The following is a 5,026-nucleotide window of genomic DNA, read 5'->3' as shown; positions in this document are numbered from 1 at the left end:
ATATGAGTTGCTTAACTCTGAAATTTATACGTTTGGCGGGGCCGGGCTGGGGATTCGAACCCACCACCTTAGGTGTACGTGGCTGGCGCCTTAGCCGCTTGAGCCACAGGCGCCGAGCCAGTGTTCTCCCTCTTGAGGACCAGGGAGCTGGGGCATTTGTCCACCAGCTCCTGCTGATCATTGGACCTCCCAGGAGATCCTATCCTGCTGTGTGGCAGAGCAGAGCTGGGAAAGGGATGTAGGTGCTGGCCTACAGTTGGAGCCCACTTTCACTGAAATATGAGTGGGGCTCCTGGGGATCTACTGCAGACACAGAGTGCTCTTCAGCCCACTTGAGCCTGACTTGGAGTAGAAAAGGAGAAGGAGCCAGGCCTGGTGGCTAATGCCTGTAATCCTAGCACTAGGGGAGGCCAAGGTGGGTGGATTGCCTGAACTCACAGGTTTGAGACCAGCCTAAGCCAGAGCGAGACCCCATCTCTAAAAATAGCTGGTGTTGTGGCAGGCATCTGTAGTTCCAGCTACTTGGGAGGCTGAGGGGAAGAGAATCTCTTGAGCCCAAGAGTTGGAAGTTGCTGTGAGTGAGCTATGACTCCCTGGCACTCTACTGAGGGCAACAAAGTGAAACTCTGCCTCAAAAAGAAAAAAAAAAGAAAGAAAAGAAAAAGAGAAGGGTCACATTTGCATGGGCTGGGGAACACGCAGGAGTAGAATGCTGTTGGTCTCTGTAGTTCAACTGGGATATGCCAGTGAACGAGGGGCTGAGGTGACTCCAGGCAGAGGAAAGCATTAGTGTGGGAAGCCAGGACATGAGCTTGGACGGGGCAAGGCTTTCAGACGAGTGGGGTTTCGAAGTTTAAGTGAAGAGTCCTCAGTTCTGTTGTTAGCAGTGGGGTTCTCAACCTGAGTAGGGTGTCAGAAATAACCAGAAGAGCTTTTGAGAAAAACAGGTACCTTTATTTATAGACAAAGCATCAAGAAGCACATGCAAACTGGTGGCCTTTCTTGGTCATTTGGGACATGCTATTTAAAATATGCATAAGGGGCCATTTTTCACTCCTTGGCTGGCAAAAATGAAAAGCATGATCTTGCCTGGTTCTGGGGAGGACCCAAAGAGGTAAATACTCCCAGCACTGAGGGCAGGATGGAGATTGATCCAACCTCTCAGCAAGGCAAGCGGGCTGAGGCCTGTACAGTTGTGGAGGTGTGACGTCTACTGACCTCTACAGCCAAGCCGTGGGTGTGTAATTAGCCCTACTAGTACTTGGTGTAAATAAAAATGATGTTTATGTTTGTGGCAAGAAACAACTTGAACACTGTTCAGCTTAAAATGAATAGATCAATTCTGGTGCATCCTTACCATGGTCTGTACCACAGTGGGTAAAATGCACAAGTTCGGCATCAACCCAGATGGGGTGCGAACATGTTACCTTCAGTGAAAATGGAATGTCATGCATAATCAGATGACAGCCTGTGTTCCCCTGCTTTGCAGGTCTCCTCATGGGCACAGAAGTGGCCCTCCATCCCCGCAAATGGGAGGACAATGGGGAGATGGTGTCCCTTCCGCAGATGACCATTGCCAGCCCTTTAGGCCCAGAAAGAAGAATAGCAGCCTGGGTGGGCAGAGGTTGGGGGGACATAGGAGGCTGCATCTTGCCTGAAGCCCTTTTGACATGACATTCTTGGTGGGGTGTCGACCTGGCCGTGAAGTTAAGTTCCCTCCTTGGAGCCTGTATGTGGCCTGTAGTCATGGTGATATGCCTGGTGGGGCACAGATGTGCCCTCAGCTGCAGCATTAAGAGATCTCTCTAGATCCATGGTTCCCACCCCCCAGGCCATGGACCAGTCTGTAGCCTGTTAGGAACAGACCAGTGAGCGGAAGGTGAGCGGTGAACCAGCAAGTGAAGCTTCATCTGTATTTACAGCCACTCTCTACTGCTTGCATCACTGCCTGAGCTCCACCTCCTGTGAACCCCACTACAAACTGGGAAGGATCTAGGCTGCCATTCTCCTTATGAGAAGCTAATGCCTGATGGTCTGAGGTGGAGCTGAGGGGTGATGATGGTGCTGGTGAGCAGCAGCACATACAGGTTATCATTAGCAGAGAGTCTTGACTGCACAGAGACCATGATAATTCAATTGCTTGCAGACGCTTATCAAAACCATCCCCCTCGTCCCTAGAGAAATTGTCTTCCTTGAAACCGGTCCCTAGTGCCAGAAGAGTTGAAGACCACTGCTCTAGATAGAAGCCTGTGACACAGTGAGTGACAAGAGCAGACACTGGTACTGCTTGCTGGTGCATGGGAGGGGGTTGCAGGGAGACCTGGTAAGCAGGCAGTCTCTCTGTCTTCACCTTGTTCAATCTTTAAGTGACTCTGCTTTGTGCCCAAACCCAGTTTCGCAGTCCAGGGGAGAGTGATGAAGACTTGATAAAGAGGGAAAGAACAGCCTCCCGTTCTCTGTTTGAGAGACCCCGGGCAGTTTCTCCTTCTGCTTTGGCTGGTAACCACCCTTCCATCCTTGGGGTGAGGCTCCTTGACCCAGTGGTAACACAACCTGGGCTTGGGCTGGAGTTGTGGGCTCAGTGATAGGGGCTGGGTGGCCACTGTTGCCTGTGGTCTAACCTCCTCTTACAACACTCTGTGTGGGGGCCAGAAATAGAACATCTCCAAAAAGGAGCTTGGCGAGATTGAAGGTTTCAGACAGAAACATTTCATGTCCCTGCCCTGGTGAGCAAGAAGGCCACAGTACTTTATATGAAAAAATAACAAAGTGTCACTTGGTGGGAAATTCATCCTCCATTTTTTTTTTTGAGACAGAGTCTAACTATGTTGCCCTCAGTAGAGTGCCATGGCATCACAGCTCACTGCGACCTCAAACTCTTGGGCTTAAGCAATTCTCTTGCCTCAGCCTCCTGAGTAGCTGGGACTACAGGCATCTGCCAAAATGCCTGGCAATTTTTGTTGTTGTTGTTGTTGTAGTTGTCATTGTTGTTTAGCAGGCTAGGGCTGGGTTTGAACTTGCCAGCTCCAGTGTATGTGGCCGGCGCCCCAACCACTAAGCAACGGGTGCCCAGTCTCATCCTCCATTTTTTTTTTTTTTTGGCTAGGGCTGGAGTTGAACCTACCACCTCCCATATATGGGGCCAGCGCCCTACTCCTTTGAGCCACAGGCGCTGCCCCTCATCCTCCATTTTTGAGGGTTTCTCTCCTACCCAGGCACTGTCCATGAATCGTAGGCAAGGCAAAACATTTACGGACACTCCCATGAGTTCTGTTCATCTCAGTTCCTGAATGTAGCTTCTCCCATCTCTCAAAGTGTGTCCTTCCCAGGGCTGGGGCAGCAGGCCTGGAGGAGTCCGCTTCAGCCACTACACAAAACACTCACTCTAGGGGCTTGAAGAACAGGTCGATTCTCTCCCTGACTGGAGCTGGAAGCCCAAGATCAAGGCATTGCGGGGTTGGTTCCCTGCTCCCCACCCCTCGCAGATGCTGTGTTCCGTGTCCCCACGCAGTCATCCCTCTGTGTCTGTCTTTATTTCCTCTTCTTATGGGAACGCCAGTCCTTATGGAGTAGGGTCCACCAAAATACCCTCTTTTACCTTAATCTCTTCCGAAAGGCTCTGTCTTCAGATGGAGTCACATTATGGATGAGGAGCAACCAGCCTTGCAAACCGCAGCCCTGCCCCTCCCTCCTGGCTCTGGCCCTCTCCTCTCAAAAACACGCACCCCCCCACTTGCAGCAAAGTGTTCCCAGAGCTGCAGACTCTCCAGAAGGCGGTACAGCAGGGAGGAAGGGACATGCAGCTGAGTCTGCAGTTCTCCCTCCCTGTTGCTTTCATAGCTTTGAAACCATGATAGGACATACTCCCTTGGTGACAGTGCCACCTGCTACACATGGGTCCATGGACCTGTCCTTGCCTTGGAAGTTCTCAGAGATGTGTGGGTTCAGAGGGGCTAAAAAGGGGATGGATCGGGGCCATAAGGACGTTTGTCCTGATTTGGTGACTCAGCACCCCAGCCCCTTGGGGAATACTGCCTTAGGGGCTTGGCAGAAGTAGGAACTTGCTAGCCTCAAGTAGTCTCCTTCCTCTCTCCGCCAGTGAGGGCCTTTCACAACCCAATCAACCCATGGGAAGGATGGACTGTGCTGGGAGCCTGGGGAGCAGAGGTGGGGCAGGGGGCCTCCTTGGTTATATTGTAGGCTCAGAAGCATCCAGGTCATTGGCACAGTCGGTGGCTGCTGTGGACACATCTGGGTCCTGGGCATGTGTTCCCTAAAAAGGAGATGGTGTGACAACTCCCTCTTCTCTCACCCTAGGAGGACAATGTGCCCCTGGGACCCACTTCCACAACCCAATCAGGACAAGTGCCCAAATTGAGCCCCCAAATCAGGATAAGCATCCTTGTGGCCCAGCTCCATCCCCTTGTTAGCCCTGGGCCTCCTTTTGTCCCCCACATCTATCACAGTCACCCACCAGCACTCCTGAGGTCCCAGGCCACATTTCTTGGCCACCCACCCTGAGCAGACCCCAAGGAAGACCACACTGTCCCTTCTGGCAGCTGTAGGTAATAACGTGGCCCCTGGAAGGCTGGGGCCCAAAGTTCCCATGGCCTCCTCATGTTTAGCCTCATCCTGGGTGCAGGGTGTCATTCCTGGTGCTGACTCTGGTCTGTTTTGCCCTGCCTATGATTCATGGACAGTGCCTTGGTAGGAGGGAAACCCTCAAAAAATGGAAGATAAGGTTCAATGCCCTTAGCTTAGTGGTTGGGGCACTGGCCACATACACTGGGGCTGGGGCTCCAGACCCTCAGGAACTGTTGCCTGGAAGAGCAAGGCTGTGGGATGGGGCAGGTTGGCTGCAATGCCCAGCTCACTCTTGTCACTATGGGGATGCTTCCTTGCCACATGGCCATAAGCCCCTGCTTTGGGCTTGTCCTTCTTCCTCGTGTTTATTTCCCTCTCTAGACTTCATGGTCACAGCCCAAGTTCATCTCTAACAGGACAGGTTTTTTTTTTTTTTTTTTTT

General features: G+C 52.0%; 1 protein-coding gene across 1 annotated transcript in view; it reads left to right on the top strand.

Moving 5' to 3' along the window:
- Window positions 1–5,026, top strand: part of LOC100941977 (mastin-like) — a 19,468-nt gene that overhangs the window by 11,679 nt on the left and 2,763 nt on the right. The gene's annotated exons all lie outside the window — the stretch shown is intronic.

The sequence above is a fragment of the Otolemur garnettii genome, unplaced genomic scaffold (assembly GCF_000181295.1).
Source record: "Otolemur garnettii isolate 467f Iridium unplaced genomic scaffold, OtoGar3 scaffold00044, whole genome shotgun sequence".
NCBI classification, from domain to species: Eukaryota; Metazoa; Chordata; class Mammalia; order Primates; family Galagidae; genus Otolemur; species Otolemur garnettii.
This window is presented reverse-complemented; position numbering and strand designations above follow the sequence as displayed.